The sequence below is a fragment of the Nycticebus coucang genome, chromosome 20, assembly GCF_027406575.1.
Source record: "Nycticebus coucang isolate mNycCou1 chromosome 20, mNycCou1.pri, whole genome shotgun sequence".
Classification (NCBI taxonomy): domain Eukaryota; kingdom Metazoa; phylum Chordata; class Mammalia; order Primates; family Lorisidae; genus Nycticebus; species Nycticebus coucang.
Window position 1 is genome coordinate 31,710,397 of NC_069799.1, and position 21,774 is coordinate 31,732,170.

The window sequence follows — 21,774 nt, forward strand, 5'->3', positions numbered from 1 at the left end:
CAATTTGAAACTCGTGGATTAACAACTAAATGCCCAAATAAGAGAAAAAATAAATTAAATTCCAATGGGAGAGCATGGGGGAAGGGATTGGGTAAGTTCCCACCAAACAGGTACCTTGAACATGTATATGTATGTGTATATGATACACTTCCTGGGTGAAGGACACAATTACAGAGCAGTCTTTTTTTTTTTTTTTTTATTTTGGCCAGGGCTAGGTTTGAACCTGCCACCTCTGTCATATGGGACCGGCGCCCTACTCCTTGAGCCACAGGCGCCGCCCTACAGAGCAGTCTTAAAGCAGTCTTTTATAAAAGCAATCTATGTAACTTAATTATATATAACCCTGTATTAACCTGAAATTAAAAAAAAAAAATGAAAGTGCATGAATAAATAAAAAAATCTTCTAACCCACATATCTGTAGCAAAAATACCAAAGCATATTCATTTTTCTTTTTTTTTTTTTTGTAGAGACAGAGTCTCACTGTACCACCCTCGGGTAGAGTGCCGTGGCGGTAGAGAGCCGTCCCACGGCTCACAGCAACCTCTAACTCTTGGGCTTACGTGATTCTCTTGCCTCAGCCTCCCGAGCAGCTGGGACTACAGGTGCGCACAACAATGCCCGGCCAACATATTCTTAAAAAAAATTTTTTTTTATTTCAAATCCATATGAGGGTACAAATTTTTTAGGTTACATTGTTTTCACCTCTAAGCTACAGTTCAATTTGTAGTTGAGCCTTTCACCCAGGGGCTGAGCTGAACACCCTCCCATTGTGCACATTAGGTTATATCCTGCCAATTGTTATTCTTCCACCCTCCCATTTTCCTCCACTCCCCTCCCTCTTGCTATACAACATTTATGCTTTTCCTTTCCATATGGGCATGTAGTTGTTTATATGTTGGTTTCATATTAGTATTGAATATATTGGATACTTGTTTTTTCCATTCTTGACATACTTTACTAAGAAGAATGTGTTTCAAATGTCATCCAGGTAAACATGAAAGATGTAAAGTCTCTGTCTTTTCTTATGACTGATATAGTACTTCATGGTATACATATGCCACAGTTTGTCCATCCATTTATGGGTTGATAAGCATTTGGTTTGCTTCCATGACTTGGCAATTGTGATTTGAGCTGCAATAAACATTCAGATGCAAATGTCTTAGTGGTAAAATGACTTTTGTTCTTCTGGGTAGATTTCTTTCTTCCTTTTTTATTTCTTTCCTTCCTTTCTTTCTTTCTTTCTTTTTTTTTTTTTATTAAATCATAGCTGTGTACATTGATATATTCATGGGGCATCATTCACTAGCTTCACAGACCGTTTACCAAGTTTCACATATACCCTTGTAAGATGCACCACTGGTGTAATCCCACCAATTCCCTTCCCTCTACCCACCTCCCCCACTCCCCTCCCTTTCCCCCTTCCCCCTATTCTTAGGTTGTAACTGGGTTATAGCTTTCATGTGAAAAACCTAAATTAGTTTCATAGTAGGGCTGAATACATTGGGTACTTTTTCTTCCATTCTTGAGATACTTTACTAAGAAGAATATGTTCCAGCTCCATCCATGTAAACATGAAAGAGGTAAAGTCTCCATCTTTCTTTAAGGCTGCATAATATTCCATGGTGTACATATACCACAATTTATTAATCCATTCGTGGATCGATGGGCACTTGGGCTTTTTCCATGACTTAGCAATTATGAATTGGGCTGCAATAAACATTCTGGTACAAATATCTTTGTTATGATGTGATTTTTGGTCTTCTGGGTATATGCCCAGTAGAGGGATTACAGGATTGAATGGCAGATCTGTTTTTAGATCTCTAAGGGTTCTCCATATCTCTTTCCAAAAGGAATGTATTAATTTGCATTCCCACCAGCAGTGCAAAAGTGTTCCCTTTTCTCCACATCTGCGCCAACATCTCTGGTCTAGGGATTTTGTGATATAGGCTAGTCTCACTGGAGTTAGATGGTATCTCAAAGAAGTTTTGATTTGCATTTCTCTGATGATTAAAGATGATGAGCATTTTTTCATATGTCTGAAGGCCGTGCGCCTGTCTTCTTCAGAGAAGTTTCTCTTCAAGTCCCTTGCCCAGCCTGCGACGGGATCCCTTGTTTTTTCTTGCTAATGCGTTTGAGTTCTCTGTGGATTCTGGTTATTAAACCTTTGTCAGAGACATAACCTGCAAAAATCTTCTCCCATTCTGAGGGCTGTTTGCTTGCTTTACTTACTGTGTTCTTGGCTGTGTAGAAGCTTTTTAGTTTGATCAAGTCCCAGTAGTGTATTTTTGAAGTTGCTTCAATTGCCCAGGGGCTCCTCCTCATAAAATACTCGCCCAGACCGATTTCTTCAAGGGTTTTCCCTGCACTCTCCTCTAGTATCATTATAGTTTCATGTCTTAAATTTAAATCTTTGATCCAGTGAGAGTCTATCTTAGTTAATAGTGAAAGGTGTGGGTCCAGTTTCAGTCTTCTACAGGTTACCAGCCAGTTCACCCAGCACCATTTGTTAAATAGGGAATCTTTTCCCCACTGAATGTTTTTAATTGGCTTGTCAAAGATTAAATAACGGTAAGTAGCTGGGTTCATCTCTTGGTTCTCTATTCTGTTCCAGACATCTCCTTCTCTGTTTTTGTGCCAGTACCGTGCTGTTTTGATCACTATCGATTTGTAGTATAGTCTGAGGTCTGGTAACGTAATTCCTCCTGCTTTGTTTTTATTTCTGAGTAATGTCTTGGCTATTTGAGGTTTTTTCTGATTCCATATAAAACGAAGTATTGTTTTTTCAAGATCTTTAAAGTATGACAGTGGAGCTTTAATAGGGATTGCACTGAAATTATATATTGCTTTGGGTAGTATGGACATTTTAACATTGTTGATTCTTCCCACCCATGAGCATGGTATGTTTTTCCATTTGTTAATATTTTCAGCTATTTCTTTTCTTAGAGTTTCATAGTTCTCTTTATAGAGATCTTTCACATCCTTTGTTAGATAAATTCCCAAATATTTCATCTTCTTTGCCACTACTGTGAACGGGATAGAGTCCTTAACTGTTTTTTCAACTTGACTAATGTTGGTATATATAAAGGCTACCGATTTATGAATGTTGATTTTGTAACCTGAGACGCTGCTTTATTCCTTGATCACTTCTAAGAGTTTTGTAGTAGAGTCCCTAGTGTTTTCCAGATATACAATCATATCATCTGCAAAGAGCGAAAGTTTGATCTCTTCTGACCCTATATGGATACACTTGATCGCCTTTTCTTCCCTAATTGTGGTAGCTACAACTTCCATTACAATGTTAAAAAGCAATGGAGGCAATGAGCAGCCTTGTCTGGTTCCTGATCTGAGTGGAAATGATTCCAATTTAACTCCATTCAATGTGATATTGGCTGTGGGTTTGCTGTAGATGGTCTCTATCAGTTTAAGAAATGTCCCTTCTATACCGATTTTCTTAAGTGTTCTGATCATGAAGAGATGCTGGATATTATCAAAAGCTTTTTCTGCATCGATTGAGAGAATCATATGGTCTTTGTTTTTTAATTTGTTTATGTGCTGGATTACATTTATAGATTTACTTATATTGAACCAGCCTTGAGACCCTGGGATAAAACCGACTTGGTCATGATGTATAATTTGTTTGAAGAGTTGCTGGATTCTGTTTGTTAGGATCTTGTTAAATGTTTTTGCATCTATATTCATTAGTGATATTGGTCTATAATTTTCTTTTCTTGTTGGGTCTTATCCTGGTTTGGGGATCAGGGTGATGTTTGCTTTATAGAACGTGTTAGGTACTCTTCCTTCTTTTTCTACCTTTTGGAACAGGTTGAGTAGTATAGGTACTGATTCCTCTTTGAAAGTTTGGTAGAATTCTGACATGAAACAATCTGGTCCCAGGCTTTTCTTTTTAGGGAGGTTTTGTATGGTTGATGCTATTTCCGAACTTGATATGGGCCTGTTCAACATTTCCACTTGATTCTGGATAAGTCTTGGAAGGTGACGAGCTTCCAAGTATCGGTCAATTTTTTTCAGATTTTCATATTTCTGAGAATAAAGTTTCTTGTAATATTCATTAAGGATTTTTTGGATTTCTGAGGAGTCTGTTGTTATTTCATCTTTGTTGTTTCTGATTGATGAGATTAGAGATTTTACTCTTTTTTTCCTAATTAGGTTGGCCAAAGGTTTCTATTTTATTGACCTTTTTGAAAAACCAGCTTTTTGATTTATTGATCTGTTGTATTATTCTTTTGTTTTCAATTTCATTTAATTCTGCTCTAATTTTGGTTATTTCTTTTCTTCTACTGGGTTTGGGGTTGGAATGTTCATCCTTTTCCAGTTTCTTGAGATGTCCCATTAAGTTGTTAACTTCTTCTCTTTCCGTTCTCTTGAGGAAGGCTTGCAGTGGTATAAATTTCCCTCTTAGAACTGCCTTTGTGGTGTCCCAGAGGTTCTGATAGTTCATGTCTTCATTGTTGTTTTGTTCCAAAAAGTTGGCAATTTCTTTCTTAATCTCATCTCTGACCCAGCTATCATTCAGCATAAGGTTATTTTACTTCCATGTTTTTGTATGTGTATGCAGATTCCTGTTCTTACTCAGCTCAAGTTTTATTCCATGGTGGTCTGAAGAGATGCATGGAATAATTTCTATTCCTTTAAATTTACTGAGGTTAGACTTGTGACCTAAGATGTGATCAATTTTGGAGTAAGTTCCGTGGGCTGATGAGAAGTATGTGTATTCAGTTTTGTTGGGATGAAATGTTCTGTAGATGTCTGCTAAATCCAAATGTTGGATGGTTAGGTTTAAATCTAAGATTTCTTTACTCAGCTTCTTTTTGGAGGATCGATCCAACACTGCCAAAGGAGTGTTGAAATCTTGGACAATTATGGAGCTGGAGGAAATCAAGTTGCTCATGTCTGTTAGAGTTTCTCTTATAAATTGAGGTGCATTCTGGTTGGGTGCATAGATATTAATAATTGAGATCTCATCGTATTGAGTATTACCCTTAACAAATATGAAGTGACCATGCTTGTCCTTCCTTACTTTTGTTGGTTTAAAGCCTATTGTATCTGCAAATAAAATTGCAACACCTGCTTTTTTCTGATTACCATTTGTGTGAAATATGGATGACCATCCTTTCACCCTGAGTCTGTATTTGTCTTTTAAGTTAGGATGTGACTCTTATATGCAACAGATATCTGGCCTGAGTTTTTTTATCCAGTCAGCTAACCTATGCCCCTTTAGAGGACAGTTTAAGCCATTCACATTAATGGAGAATATTGATAAGTCTGGTGAAGTTTTGGGTATCGAGTTTTTCAAAAGTCCAGTGGGCATTTTTAATCCTTTTGCCAGTGTGGAAATTGGAGTTTTATCCAAAGTTTCTGAGTGAGTTTACTTTTCTGGTATAGGATTGGGTTGGTCATTATGGAGGATAGGTCTGAGAATATCCTAAAGAGCTGGTTTGGTTATGGCAAATTTCTTCAACATATGAATGTCATTAAAGTATTTAATTTTTCCATTATAAATGAAACTCATTTTAGCTGGATACAAGATCCGGGGTTGAAAGTTATTTTGCTTTAAGAGATGAAAAGTCGGTGACCATCCTCTTCTGGCTTGAAAAGTTTCAGCAGAGAGATCTGCAGTCATTCTAATATTCTTCCCTTTGAAGGTAATTGTTTTCTTTCTCCTGGCAGCTTTGAGGATTTTCTCCTTCATATTAACTTTAGTGAAGTTAATTATGATATGCCTGGGGGATGTCTTATTGGGGTTGAGTCGTGCTGGGGTTCTGAAGCTCTCTGCTATCTGAATTCCAGAATCTCTAGGCATGTCTGGAAAATTCTCTTTCATAATTTCATGCAGAAGGCCTCTGTGCCCAGCGAGGCCACTTCATCTGTTTCTGGAACTCCTATGATTCGGATATTTGCCTTCTTTGAATTATCCCAGAGCTCTCTGAGAGAATGATCCATTTTTGCTCTCCATTCTCTTCCTCTTTGAGAGTTTGAGAGCGTTCAAAGGCTTTATCTTCGATGTCAGAAATCCTTTCTTCTGCTTGCTCCATTCTGTTGCTGAGGGATTCTACTGTATTTTTCATATCTTTGAGGGCTGCAAATTCTTGCTTCAGTGTGTCTAAGGTGGTTTTGTCTTTAAATTCGTTAAATTCTTGAGACAACTTTTGAATTTCTCCTCAAATTCCTAATTCCACTTTTTTAATCTTGTCTGCAATCCAAACTCTGAATTCGATTTCTGACATCTCAGCCAGTTGTTTATGAATGGGATCTTCAATTGCATCTGCCATATCTTTGCTTAGGGGGGTTGATCTATTGTGATTATTCATGTTACCAGAGTTTTTCCGCTGATTCTGCCCCATGGTTGTTTTACTCCCTCTGATTTTTTCCTCTGGGGCTTTGTCGAGGGCCTGTACAGTGCTGTGGACTGAGAAACTGGGGCCTTGTCTGGTGTGGTGGGGCTAAGTGGTTGTGTCTTGTTTTCAGCTGGTTTCTGTTCCACCCTAGTGAAACAGTCACTCTGGATTGAAATCTCAGCTGTGGAGAAATATCAGCAATTAAGTCACCCACCCCCAACTGGCAAACAATTGGAAAAGAAAAATCAAACCTTCCTACCACCGTGCACCCAGGGCACCACCTGATTTGTCCTCAGGTGATTGGTTCAGTTCAAAATGTCCAAATCAATTGTTTCAGTCTGCATCTGTGAGAGTTTAAGAGGTCTCTGGGAACTGTTTCACAGGGGTCTGGTGACTACTCTGGTGTGGCTTGCTCCAGTGCTGCGTGGAGTCAGGAGGAGCCACCCAGCCAATAGATAAGTCTGGGAAGGTTGATGCCTTCTTCCCCACCTTGCACTGCTGTCACACCCAGTCACTGATAGCACTGCAGTTGGCTGACCCAGTTGCCTGTAGTGAATCGGTACTCCAGGAGTTTGCACCTGCCTGAATCACAAGGAAGTCTGCCAGGCCTCTGAGCTCTGCCTCTCTCTAGCAGGAGGAGGTGAGGCCTGACAACCTCGGGTGCTTGATGAAGGTTGGGGGGGTTTTCACTCAGGTCCAGTCTCACCCCTGATTAATGTTAGTGACAGAACAGAACAGAACAACTCTGCAGTTCCCCTATTGAAGAGAAACTGAATTGAGTTCCAAATCAGCTTGTCTTTGCTCTTGTATTGTCTATAGGCTGACGATCCCCTGAGGGTCAGGTGCGTCTTAGGTTTAGTAAAGCGGACCTCTGGGTCAGCCCCGCCCTGGGAGTTTCCCCAGTTTGCAAGTTGGAGTAGCCTCAGGCAAATCCTATACTCAGAGTCTCTGGTTGCCCAGGGATACAGGGGGTGTGGCTTCAGAATATTCAGTAGTAAGCCGTATTGCTAGCAAAAGAGGGCTGCTTTTTTATGGCTCAGGCAACCGCTGCTCCGGTGTAGCTCCCTTCCAGCCAACTGTCCTCTCTCTGCTCTGGTACCTCAGAGTCTGCACTGACCAGCTGCAGCCCAGCACTGTCTACAACCCTCGAGCAATCGCCCAAGAGTCTGGACCCCTGGGGGACAGGCCTCCAGACCTTGGAGCGAGAGCAGTGGGGAGTGCAGGGAGCGCTGGGAGGCTGGGGTTGCGGGCAGAGAACACACACAGCTTTACACAGTTTTATGCCTGGCCGTATTGTCACCTAAAAATGGCTGTCGCACTGTGCCTCAGGGAACTGCCACTCCGGTGCTGTCCCCTCTCCGCCGACCTGGGACTGGCCTCCAGACCTCAGTGTGAGTAAAGGGGAGTGCTGGGAGCTCAGACTTCCAGAGACTATATACAGTTTATACAGTTTTATGCCTGGCAGGAGGACGCTGTGGCACCCTAGTAGGGGTGATAGGTCCAGTTTTTAGAGGGTCTCTCCTGTGGAGTGTAGTGGGAGGACCTTTGAACTCTGCCGATTGTTTGTGGGGCACTCTGAGCTGTTCTCATTGGGGAGGGGACTCCCGTCCACTTGGTGATGGATTTTGTACCTTTTGTTTGTATCCTTGTGGTCGCAGCTCACCTCAGCAGGGTTGACATGCGTTCTTCAACCTTCTCTCTTGGTGCAGCTCAAATCCACCAGGTTACTTGCTGAATTTTTGTCCTTTAACTCTCCTACTGGACAGGAGCCTCTGTGGAAAGCTGGCTTCAGTCAGCCATCTTGTCTCCTCCCCTCTTTCTTTCTTTTTTGAGACAGACTTTCACTCAGTTGCCCTGGGGTTGAGTGCCTTGATGTCATAGCTCACAGCAACCTCAAACTCCCTTGGGCTCAAGCTATCCTCTTGCCTCAGCCTCCCAAGTAGCTGGGACTACAGGTGTCTGCCAAAACACCCAGTTAGTTTTTCTTTAGGTCAAAATATTGTAGGAAGATGAGGCCCAATGGAGAGAAAGAGCACCCAAACACCATGTTTATAAGAGGATGGGCTTTATCACTGTCCAGGAGCTTACAGCATAGAAGAATTCTAAATGGCCAGGCTCCCCAACTGGCCTGGTCTTTCCCTATTTATCTCCAGTCAAAAAGTTCTAATCCATATGTGCCCTTCTAATTGGCCAGTTTGAATCAAGCAGGAGATGCTATTCCAGTCCCAATAGAACTACAGGATTTCACAGGAGTGGAAATTTCCAAGTTCCAGGAAGTTAAGTTTACAAATCCCAAGCGCTTAGTCATTCTGAAGAGGACCCTGCAGGTGTGTCCTTGTAGTCTCCTTGAGAAGACCTGTTCTCCTAGACCTCACCCTTCTCAATAACTGTTGCTCAGGCTGGTCTCAAACTGCTGAGATCAGGCAATCACCTGCCTCAGCCTCCCAGAGTGCTAGGATTACAGACATGAGCTACCACTCCTGGTTTAATTATTTATATTTTAAAGAAAAGATTCCAGAGTCCTAGAGAAAGATGACTTCTTTTTTTTTAAAGACAAAAATCTTCTTTATTTGGTAAAATTATGTAGACATATTTCAAAGAGGCAGACTTTGGTGACAGTCTCACTCTGTCTCCCCTAGAGTGTCATGAGATAATAATTCATGGAAACCTCAAAACCTTAGCTATGAGAGCTTCTCTTGCCTCAGCCTCCCAAGTAGCAGGAACCTAGTACAACACCCAGCAAGTTTTTTTTTTTTTTTTTGAGAAAGGGTCTCACTATGTTGCCCTCAGTAGAGTGCTGTGGCGTCACAGCTCACAGCAAGCTCAAATTCCTGGGCTTAAGTGATTCTCTTGCCTCAGTCTCCCAAGTAGCTGGGACTATAGGCACCCACCACAATGCCCAGCTTTTTTTTTGGTTGTAGTTGTCATTGTTGTTTGACAGGCCTGGGCTGGGTTTGAACTCACCAGCTCTGGTGTATGCGGCTGGCACCCTAGCCACTGAACCACAGGTGCCAAGCCACCCAGCAAGTTTTTAAAAATGTTTTTAGTAGAGAACTGGTCTTGCTCTTGTTCAGTCTCATCTTGAATGCCTGAGCTCAAGCAATCCACCTACCTCAGCCTCCTAGAGTGCTGGGATTACAAGTCAGAGCGAACCCACCTGTGCTTACATTACAAAATTACCTAAATTAAAATATTTAAGAAAAAGGAAGAGAGCAAAATCTCTTCTTTTATATTCAAATTTTAGTGTTCCTTCTGTTACTTTTAATTTGCATTTGCTCTTACAAAATACAGGTCTAGGGCTAGTTTTTTTAAACTCATAGCCATAATTGCAGATTTAGGCACCAGAGAAGTACCCAAACCACACTTTGCAAATGGAGGAGAATTTAGGAAAAAGAAAACAAATCAGAAATGATATCACAGAGCCATGATAGGGGCTGTGTAGAGTTGGTGGAAATGTTGGCTGTGGCTGTAAAAGAAACTAAAAACCTCCTTTTTTGCAAAAGCAAGGGAAAGCCCAGAGGGTGAATCATTCAAGACTCAATTCCGAATGAATAGTTGTTACTAACAATAGGTATCATCCAGGATCTGAAGGACGGGTAAAAGTTGTCACAGATTACTCTTTAAAAAATTTCCTTCCTGAGTGAACATGGCTATCCGCCCATCCTGCCGTTCGATGCGCTCCAATTGGCTGAGGTTGGCGCGAAGGTGCGCGAGTCAGCTCTCATACCGCTGCATGCACGCGGAGCGAGTGACAAAAGGCTTGCTGCCCCTCCTGCAACGCTCCACCCCAGCATCACCCCAGCATCACCCCAGCTGCTTGCTTGCTTGCCATGGCAGACAAGGAAGCAGCCTTTGACGACGCTGTGGAAGAACGTGTAATCAACATGGAATACAAAACATGGAAAAAGAACACCCCTTTTCTTTATGATTTGGTGATGACCCATGCTCTGGAGTGGCCCAGCCTAACTGCACAGTGGCTTCCAGATGTAACCAGAACAGAAGGGAAAAATTTCAGCATTCATTGACTCATCCTGGGGACACACACATCAGATGAACAAAACCACCTTGTGATAGCTAGTGTGCAGCTCCCTAATGATGATGCTCAGTTTGATGCATCACACTAGGACAGTGAAAAAGGAGAATTTGGAGGTTTCGGTTCTGTTAGTGGGAAAATTGAAATAGAAATCAAGATCAACCACGAAGGAGAAGTAAACCGGCCCGTTATATGCCCCCAAATCCTTGCATCATTGCAAAAAAGACTCCATCCAGTGATGTTCTTGTTTTTGACTATACAAAACATCCTTCTAAACCAGACCCTTCTGGAGAGTGCAATCCAGACTTACGTCTCGTGGAAATCAGAAGGAAGGCTATGGACTTTCTTGGAACCCAAATCTCAGTGGGCACTTACTTAGTGCTTCAGATGGTCATACCATCTGCCTGTGGGACATCAGTGCTGTTCCAAAGGAAAGAAAGGTGGTGGATGCAAAGACCATCTTTACAGGGCATACAGTAGTAGTTGAAGATGTTTCCTGGCACCTGCTCCATGAGTCTTTGTTTGGGTCAGTTGCTGATGATCAGAAACTTATGATTTGGGATGCTCATTCCAACAATACTTCCAAACCAAGCCATTCAGTGGATGCTCACACTGCTGAAGTGAACTGCCTCTCTTTCAATCCTTATAGTGAGTTTATTCTTGCTACAGGATCAGCTGACAAGACCATTGCCTTGTGGGATCTACGAAATCTGAAGCTTAAGTTGCATTCCTTTGAATCACATAAGGATGAAATATTCCAGGTTCAGTGGTCACCTAACAATGAGACTATTTTGGCTTCTAGTGGTACTGATCGCAGACTGAATGTCTGGGGCTTAAGTAAAATTGTAGAGGAACAATCCCCAGAAGATGCAGAAGATAGGCCACCAGAGTTGTTGTTTATTCATGGTTATTCACTGCCAAGATATCTGATTTCTCTTGGAATCCTAATGAACCTTGGGTGATTTGTTCTGTATCAGAAGACAATATCATGCAAGTGTGGCAGATGGCAGAGAACATTTATAATGATGAGGACCCTGAAGGAAGCGTGGATCCAGAAGGACAAGGGATATTTATGCATTTCTTGTGATTTTAGGCTCCCCTTCTTTTCTTCTCAACCTTGAGATTGATTTAACACTGGTTTTGAGACGCACAGACTTTTTTTGCCTATCTCTTTATAATAGATACTACCAATAGTGCTATTAGCCTAAACAGTGGTTGTTTTCTAAATACTAACTGGGGAACTTGATTCAGCAAAACCACAGACTTACATGTAAATTTTCTTCAGGAATTTTCTAGTAACATACCCAGGTCTATAAGTAGCCACAGAAAGGGGAATATTATGTGCGATTATTTTTCTTCTTATGCTGTATCCCCAAGTTTTTCAGACTCATTTAAGTAAAAGCTAGAGTAAGTAAGGAATAGAGCCAAATGATGTAGGTGTCTGAGCCAGGAAGTATAAATATTGCTATTGCAAGATTTTGTTTTTATTCAGGAAATAGGGAAGATTCAAGTCATATATTCCCACTTTAAATAATCTTCACACCTAACCTTCCAGGATGCACATTTGCCTGTGTAGACCAGTCTTGGTTTCTTCAGTTAAGTTAAAACTACACGTTCCTCTTTCCTCATATATTTTTTGCTTGTTAGTGTATTTCTTGAACTGCTTTCATATTGTTTCTCTCCTTTCTGTGAAATAGTTTTGTTTTTTTTTTAAACTTTACACCAAGTTGTAAAGATGTATGTGTTCACCTGACAGTTAATGCCACAGATATGCTGTCAAGTTGAGAAGAGTGAATCAATAACTTGTATTTGTTTTAAAAATTAAATTAATCCTTGATAAAAGTGGCTTTTTTTTTTTTTAGGAGTTAGTCCTTGACCACTACTTTGATGCAATTTCCATTTTGGGTGACCTGTTTCATCAGCAGGCCTGTTACTCTCCATGACTAACTGTGTAAGTGCTTAAAATGGAATAAATAGCTTTTCTACATAAAAAAAAAAAAAAATTCCTTCCTGGAATCCTATAAGCAAAAACATGTAAATTGTACTGAGAGAAGATACTTGAGAAGGGTGAGGTCTAGGAGAACAGGTCTTCTCAAGGAGACCACAAGAGTACACCTGTGGAGAGGCGGAGCAAGATGGCAGCCGAGTAACAGCTTCCTTGCATCTGGGCACCGTGAGTCTGGGGAGATAGGATTCCAGGCATCTCTGGCTGGTGGGAACTGCCTATCATCACTCCTATGAGGATACAGGGAGTCAACGAGAGACTTCTGGACCCCAAGAGGAGGACTAAAACAGTGGAAAACCGGCAAGTGGTCGCGTGTGTTCAATCCGTCTAAACCCACCCACAACTTCCACAGGCACAAGAACTTAAAGAGCAAGAGGAAGTGAAAGGAAAATTAGGGCAAGGAAACAGATAAAAGAAATCACTCATGAGGAAGAATCAGCAGAAAACTCCAGGCAACATGAAGAACCAGTCCAGAACAACCCCGCCAAGGGACCATGAGGTAGCTACTGCAGAGGATTCCACCTATACAGAAATGTTAGGAATGACAGAAAGGGAAGTTAGAATACACATGTTGAAAACAATGAAAGAAATGATGGAAACAATGAAGGAAACTGCTAATAAAGTGGAAAATAACCAAAAGGAAATCCAAAAACAGAATCAAATCAAAGATGAACAATATGAAGAATATAAAAAGGATATAGCAGAGCTGAAGGAAATGAAAGAGTCAATCAGGGACCTTAAAGATGCAATGGAAAGTATCAGCAACAGGTTAGACCATGCAGAAGAAAGAATTTCGGAGGTAGAAGACAAAGTTTTTGAGATAACTCAGATAGTAAAAGAGGCAGAAAAGAAGAGAGAGAAAGCAGAACGTTCACTGTCAGAATTATGGGACTTTATGAAGCGTTCCAACATACGAGTTATAGGAATTCCAGAAGGGGAAGAAGAATGCCCCAGAGGAATGGAAGCCATACTAGAGAATATTATAAAAGAAAATTTCCCAAACATCACCAAAGATTCTGACACACTGCTTTCAGAGGGCTATCGGACCCCAGGTCGCTTCAACTCTAACCGAGCTTCTCCAACACACATTGTGATGAACCTGTCCAAAGTCAAGACAAAAGAAAAGATTCTGCAAGCTGCTAGGAGTAAGCGCCAGTTGACCTACAGGGGCAAATCCATCAGAGTGACCACAGACTTCTCTAATGAAACTTTCCAAGCAAGAAGACAATGGTCATCTACCTTTAATCTACTTAAACAGAACAATTTTCAGCCCAGAATTCTGTACCCTGCTAAGCTAAGCTTCGGAGAAATTGACGGAGAAATCAAATCATTTACGGATATACAAACATTGAGGAAATTCACCACAACAAGACCAGCTCTGTAGGAAATACTTCAACCTGTTCTGCACACTGACCACCACAATGGATCAGCAGCAAAGTAAGAACTCAGAAATCAAAGGACAGAACCTAACCTCCACAGTGATGCAAAAGATAAAACTAAGCAATGGACTCTCACCAAATAAGACGAATAGAATACTACCACACTTATCAATTATCTCCATAAATGTTAATGGCTTGAATTCCCCACTGAAGAGACATAGATTGGCTGACTGGATTAAAAAACACAGGCCATCCATTTGCTGTCTGCAAGAAACACACCTGGCTTCAAAAGACAAATTAAAGCTCCGAGTCAAGGGTTGGAAGACAATTTTTCAGGCAAATGGAATTCAGAAGAAAAGAGGAGTTGCAATCTTATTTTCAGATACATGTGGATTTAAAGCAACTAAAGTCAAAAAAGACAAAGATGGTCACTTTATATTGGTCAAGGGAAAAATACAACAAGAAGACATTTCAATTCTAAATATTTATGCACCAAATTTAAATGCTCCCAGATTCTTGAAGCAGACCTTACTCAGTCTGAGCAATATGATATCTGATAATACCATACCAACAGGGGACTTTAACACTCCTCTTACAGAGCTGGACAGATCCTCTAAACAGAAATTACACAAAGATATAAGAGATTTTAATGAGACCTTAGACCAACTATGCTTGATAGACGCATATAGAACACTCCACCCCAAAGACAAAGAATATACATTCTTCTCATCACCCCATGGAACATTCTCCAAAATTGATCATATCCTGGGACACAAAACAAATATCAACAGAATCAAAAGAATTGAAATTTTACTTTGTATCTTCTCAGACCATAAGGAACTACAGGTGGAACTCAACTCTAACAAAAATGCTCGACCCCACCCAAAGGCATGGAAATTAAACAATCTTCTGTTGAATAACAGATGGGTGCAGGAAGAAATAAACAGGAAATCATTAACTTCCTTGAGCATAACAACAATGAAGACACAAGCTACCAAAACCTCTGGGATACTGCAAAAGCAGTTTTGAGAGGAAAATTCATCGCTTTAGATGCCTACATTCGAAAAAGAGAAAGAGAGCACATCAACAATCTCACAAGAGATCTTATGGAATTGGAAAAAGAAGAACAATCTAAGCCTAAACTCAGTAGAAGAAAAGAAATATCCAAAATCAAATCAGAGATCAATGAAATTGAAAACAAAAGAATCATTCAGAAAATTAATGAAACAAGGAGTTGGTTTTTTGAAAAAATAAATAAAATAGATAAACCATTGGCCAGACTAACTAGAAATAGAAAAGTAAAATCTCTAGTAACCTCAATCAGAAACGATAAAGGGGAAATAACAACTGATCCCACAGAGATACAAGAGATCATCTCTGAATACTACCAGAAACTCTATGCCCAGAAATTTGACAATGTGAAGGAAATGGATCAATATTTGGAATCACACCCTCTCCCTAGACTTAGCCAGGAAGAAATAGACCTCCTGAACAGACCAATTTCAAGCACTGAGATCAAAGAAACAATAAAAAAGCTTCCAACTAAAAAATGCCCTGGTCCAGATGGCTTCACTCCAGAATTCTATCAAACCTTCAAGGAAGAGCTGATTCCTGTACTGCAGAAATTATTCCAAAAAACTGAGGAAGAAGGAATCTTCCCCAACACATTCTATGAAGCAAACATCACCCTGATACCAAAACCAGGAAAAGACCCAAACAAAAAGGAGAATTTCAGACCAATCTCACTCATGAATATAGATGCAAAAATTCTCAACAAAATCCTAGCCAATAGATTACAGCTTATCATCAAAAAAGTCATTCATCATGATCAAGTAGGCTTTATCCCAGGGATGCAAGGCCAGTTTAACATACGCGAGTCCATAAACGTTATCCACCATATCAACAGAGGCCAAAATAAAGATCACATGATCCTCTCAATAGATGCAGAAAAAGCATTTGATAAAATCCAGCATCCTTTTCTAATTAGAACACTGAAGAGTATAAACATAGGCGGCACATTTCTAAAACTGATTGATGCTATCTATGACAAACCCACAGCCAATATTTTACTGAATGGAGTAAAACTGAAAGCTTTTCCTCTTAGAACTGGAAACAGACAAGGTTGTCCTCTGTCACCTTTACTATTCAACGTAGTGCTGGAAGTTCTAGCCAATACAATTAGGCAAGACAAGGAAATCAAGGGAATCCAAATGGGAGCAGAGGAGGTCAAACTCTCCCTCTTTGCTGATGACATGATCTTATACTTAGAGAACCCCAAAGACTCAACCACAAGACTCCTAGAAGTCATCAAAAAATACAGTAATGTTTCAGGATATAAAATCAATGTCCACAAGTCAGTAGCCTTTGTATACACCAATAACAGTCAAGATGAGAAGCTAATTAAGGACACAACTCCCTTCACCATAGTTTCAAAGACAATGAAATACCTAGGAATATACCTAACGAAGGAGGTTAAGGACCTCTATAAAGAAAACTATGATCTCCTCAGAAAGGAAATAGCAGAGGATATTAACAAATGGAAGAACATACCATGCTCATGGATTGGAAGAATCAACATTGTTAAAATGTCTATACTTCCCAAAGCAATCTACCTATTCAATGCCATTCCTATCAAAGTACCTACATCGTACTTTCAAGATTTGGAAAAAATGATTCTGCGTTTTGTATGGAACCGGAAAAAACCCCGTATAGCTAAGGCAGTTCTTAGTAACAAAACTAAAGCTGGGGGCATCAGCATACCAGATTTTAGTCTGTACTACAAAGCCATAGTTTTCAAGACAGCATGGTACTGGCACAAAAACAGAGACATAGACACTTGGAATCGAATTGAACACCAAGAAATGAAACTAACATCTTACAACCACCTAATCTTCGATAAACCAAACAAGAACTTACCTTGGGGGAAAGACTCCCTATTCAATAAATGGTGTTGGGAGAACTGGATGTCTACATGTAAAAGACTGAAACTGGACCCACACCTTTCCCCACTCACAAAAATTGACTCAAGATGGATAAAGGACTTAAATTTAAGGCATGAAACAATAAAAATCCTCAAAGAAAGCATAGGAAAAACACTGGAAGATATTGGCCTGGGGGAAGACTTCATGAAGAAGACTGCCATGGCAATTGCAACAACAACAAAAGTAAACAAATGGGACTTCATTCAACTGAAAAGCTTCTGTACAGCTAAGGAGACAATAACCAAAGCAAAGAGACAACCCACAGAATGGGAAAGGATATTTGCATATTTTCAATCAGACAAAAGCTTGATAACCAGGATCTATAGAGAACTCAAATTAATCCACATGAAAAAAGCCAACAATCCCTTATATCAATGGGCAAGAGACATGAATAGAACTTTCTCTAAAGACGACAGAGGAATGGCTAACAAACATATGAAAAAATGTTCATCATCTCTATATATTAGAGAAATGCAAATAAAAACATCCCTGAGATATCATCTAACCATTTGTGAGAATGGCCCACATCACAAAATCTCAAAACTACAGATGCTGGCGTGGATTTGGAGAGAAGGGAACACTTTTACACTGCTGGTGGGACTGCAAACTAGTACAACCTTTCTGGAAGGAAGTATGGAGAAACCTCAAAGCACTCAAGCTAGACCTCCCATTTGATCCTGCAATCCCATTACTGGGCATCTACCCAGAAGGAAAAAAATCCTTTTATCATAAGGACACTTGTACTAGACTGTTCATTGCAGCTCAATTTACAATCGCCAAAATGTGGAAAGAGCCTAAATGCCCACCAACCCAGGAATGGATTAACAAGCTGTGGTATATGTATACCATGGAATACTATTCAGCCATTAAAAAAAATGGAGACTTTACATCCTTCGTATTAACCTGGATGGAAGTGGAAGACATTATTCTTAGTAAAGCATCACAAGAATGGAGAAGCATGAATCCTATGAACTCACTCTTGATATGAGGACAATTAATGACAATTAAGGTTATGGGGGGGAAGCAGAAAAAGGGATGGAGGGAGGGGGGTGGGGCCTTAGTGTGTGTCACACTTTATGGGGGCAAGACATGATTGCAAGAGGGACTTTACCTAACAATTGCAATCAGTGTAACTGGCTTATTGTACCCTCAATGAATCCCCAACAATAAAAAAAGAAAAAAAGGGGGAAAAAAAAAAAGAATACACCTGTGGGGTCCTCTCCAGGGTGACTCAGCTCTTGGGAATTTGTAGACTTAACTTCCTGGAACTTGGAAATGTCCACTTCTGTGAAATCCTGCAGTTCTGTGGGAGCTGGAATAGCATCTCCCGCTTGATTAAAACTGGCCAAAGAGAAAGGTACCTGTGGGTTGGAACTTTTTGACTGGAGATAAAAAGGGAAAGACCAAGCCAGTTGGGGAGTGTGGCCATTTGGAATTCTATGCCATTTTCTCCCAGCTGGTAAATAAAGCCCTTCCTCTTATAAACCTGGTATTTGGGTGCTCTTTCTCTCCATTGGGCCTCGTCTTTCTGCAACAGTACCTTTAGGTCTGCAGGATAAGTCTAGCTCCTAAAACTAAAGTCTGTTTAATTCAATACTAATAATATTTACTACAAGTTTATCTTCCAAGGGTAGGACAGAGACAAAATTAATTATTCTTCTACATACCCAGGGACAATGACATAATCGATTCTTCCTTCACTCTCTTTTTCTGTTCAGGCATTCACTTATCCTTTGAAAAATGTAAATTTTCCTAAGCATTGCAAGAATGTAACCATTTTGCCTCAGCAACCATGAACCTAGTCTTTTTTCCTTCTGTATGCCTTATGATGTCTAAGTACCAAAGTCCCCTTCTGAACAATCAAAGATTTGTTTGTGATTTGTGAGTTGTTTTTTTTTTCCAGGAATGTCTAGAAACTTTGCCTTAATAAATTTCCACTGAAGAAGGGCCGGGTTGTTGCTACAGATTCAACATGTTGGCGTAGGGAGAAGTCTGGAGTCTTCTGGGCACTGGTGTGGGGAATTGGTGAATGTTCTAGGAGTAAAGGAGCTGTGAGCTGGATTCCAGAGGGTGGAGCCTTGCCAGGAGGTGATGAAGAATCACTGCACAATTTGTGGTGAGACAGTCTATGTGCAGGAGATCACATCCTCCCTTTCTGGCACAGTTGCAGTCTCTTTCCAGCCCAACCCTCTTGATGCCTTCCTTTGACAACACTTCTGACACCAAAGGCAGGCAGTTTGCTGAACCCCAATGAATATTCCAACATCAACTGTTACTATAAAATTTAATTTTGACACCACTCAGAGTTAACATAGATCTCACAAGTTCAGGGCTCAGTCCCACCACACTGCTCTTAGTGCAGATGCCAGTGGCAAGCCCCAATTGAACTTCTATAATTTTGAGGAACTGTCTATAAATCAGGAGTTCCCATAACCCTCTCCACAAGTTTTATAATTTAATACAACTACTCATAGAATTCAGCAAAGCACATTACTTACATTCACCAAGTTCATATAAAGTAAACTACTCAGAAAAAATGAGATGGAAGTCATATGTAAGGCAAGGGAAAGTGGTGGCAGATGATGGGGTGTGCAATTAATCCTGGAAAGTAGCTGTGATTAAAGAAATTCCCTCATCTTCTGTGTTCTCAAGAGCAGCTCACTGAAAAAAACAACACTTGCCATTATGACTTAGGTGATACTCCCTATTTTACCTATGACAAGGCCAGGCATAGACTCTTCAAACTCTTATTTATTGCTCATAAATAATTAGTTGAACTGTTCTTTCTTCAGCGTCAAAACAAATACTTCTCATCAAGTTTTTCTAAAATTCTTTTTTCTTTCCTCAGGACCCTAAACTTTGGCCGATTCTTTTTTTTTTTTTTTTGTAGAGACAGAGTCTCACTGCACCGCCCTCGGGTAGAGTGCCGTGGCATCTCATGGCTCACAGCAACCTCTAACTCTTGGGCTTATGCAATTCTCTTGCCTCAGCCTCCCAAGCAGCTGGGACTACAGGCACCTGCCACAATGCCCAGCTATTTTTTTGTTGCAGTTTGGCCGGGGCTGGGTTTGAACCCGCCACCCTCGACATATGGGGCCGGCGCCCTACTCACTGAGCCACAGGCGCCGCCCAAACTTTGGCCGATCCTAACTTTAACATCTACCCTTCTTTATTCCCCTCCTAAGAATAGGCTGACTATAGGATGAAACATCTCTGATCTAGTGATCTAGCAGATTATTTTTACACCCTCCATTCTGCCCTCATCTTCCACTTTTTTCTAAATGTGTTTCTTCCTCTCTATGAAAGAAATCCCTTGTATGTGATGCTTCCAGATCTTATCCTTGGTTCTTATACCAGCAATATTCCCTTACAATAATTAAGAATTCATTTTTTGGACAATAAGTTGTAATTTCACATTTATTCTATTGGACAATATCTAGAAACAGCCCCAGAACAATATCAATTACACCTTCAGGAAGGGCATCTCATCAACCCCCACTTCTGTCACACACATCTGTTTGAGGGTCCCCAGCTGTCCATGGCTCTACAGCTTCTCTCAGTATAAAGGGCTCCTCCCATGCCTGGTGTCAAGAGGTTGGGAGCCTGCAGGGGAGACTTCTTGGGCCCTTAATGACCAGTTTTTGAAGAACCAAGATTGACCTTGTCTTAGTCACTGGATTCAGACCTTTGGTTCCCAGTGAAGGTTATTCATTTACTCTTGGATGAAAAAAATCTCAAGTGTTTGAAAAAACCAGCAAAATACTACAAACTCAGTGTTGATGTTTACATAATGGAAGAAAATCAAAATGTACTTATATTTTTATGTCAACATGAAATGCAAAATTATATATTTTGTCAGACAATAATAATGTCATTTAATTATGAATTCCATGAAAACAAATCATTTAGTAAATAATCATCTGAGAACAGTTCTCGAAGTTTGCAAGTCCACTTTCATGGTATTTAACATTAAACTCCGACCTCCAGATGACAGAAAACGAAACAGACTGTTAACTGTCATGAATTCTCTACTGTGTGTTAGAGAGGAATTGATGTTTTCTGAATATTTACAATTCACCATTTGATCTACCACATTTTCTGTGGACATGTATTAATTTCATGCAGTCATAAAGCAATCTACACTGTCTGTTTCTTCTTCATGGTATCATTGTGGAGCTAAGCTCTCAGTTTCCATTTGAAATCACCCCGTTACAATGACATATGTATCAAACACTCACTCAATGAAAAAATGGTAAAAACTATCTTTTAATGAAATGAAATCTTTGACTAGATATTTAATTCCCCTTTTCTGGATTCTATTTCTGTCTTGACTCTTTAGGAAATTGTTCTTATTGCTCAAGTTCTATTGATAAATTACACTTTACAGTTAATGAAAAATTGAAGCTGAAATAAAGAAACAAAACTTTTCAAGGCAAAAAATTCAGAGAGAAATCTGGGTGTGATGACTCACATCTGTAATTCTAGCAGTCTGGGAAGCTGAGTTAGGCCGATTGCTTGAGCTGAGGATTTCAAGACCAGTCTGAGCAAGAGTGAGACACTCATCTCTAAAAAATAGCCAAGCATTGTGGTGGGCACCTGTAATTCCAGCTACTTTAGAGACTGAGAGATTTCTTGCACCCAAGACTTTGAGGTCTACTTAGGGTGGCAAAGTAAAACTCTGTCTCAAAAAAATAATTCAGGGAGAGTCACTGGTGACTGGAATACAGAGATCTCTGACTCAAGTGTTAAGGAAGCTCACCCTATACTTGGGACATCCTCGGCCCTCATTCTGCTCACAGAATTACACCTTCCCAGGAGAAACTGCATCCTAGCTTTCAATGCACATGAAGCATATACTATGTTGCAAGTTTTCAAAACACCTTGCTGGGGATGGGTTATCTTTATCCTTTGGGATAGCTTTTTTTTTTTTTTTTTTTTTTTTTTTTAATATGTGAGCAACCACAGGGCAGAAATAATTTGTGCATTTTCTCCTGAATACCAGCATCTGATGGGCTGAAC

General features: G+C 40.3%; 1 pseudogene across 1 annotated transcript; it reads left to right on the top strand.

Annotated features, from left to right (window-relative positions):
- Positions 1-10,158: 10,158 nt before the first annotated feature.
- On the top strand, positions 10,159-11,550 carry LOC128572736 (histone-binding protein RBBP4-like; annotated as a pseudogene). Its single transcript, XR_008376242.1, has one exon. The product of XR_008376242.1 is annotated as a histone-binding protein RBBP4-like (transcript).
- The last annotated feature ends 10,224 nt before the right edge of the window (positions 11,551-21,774 follow it).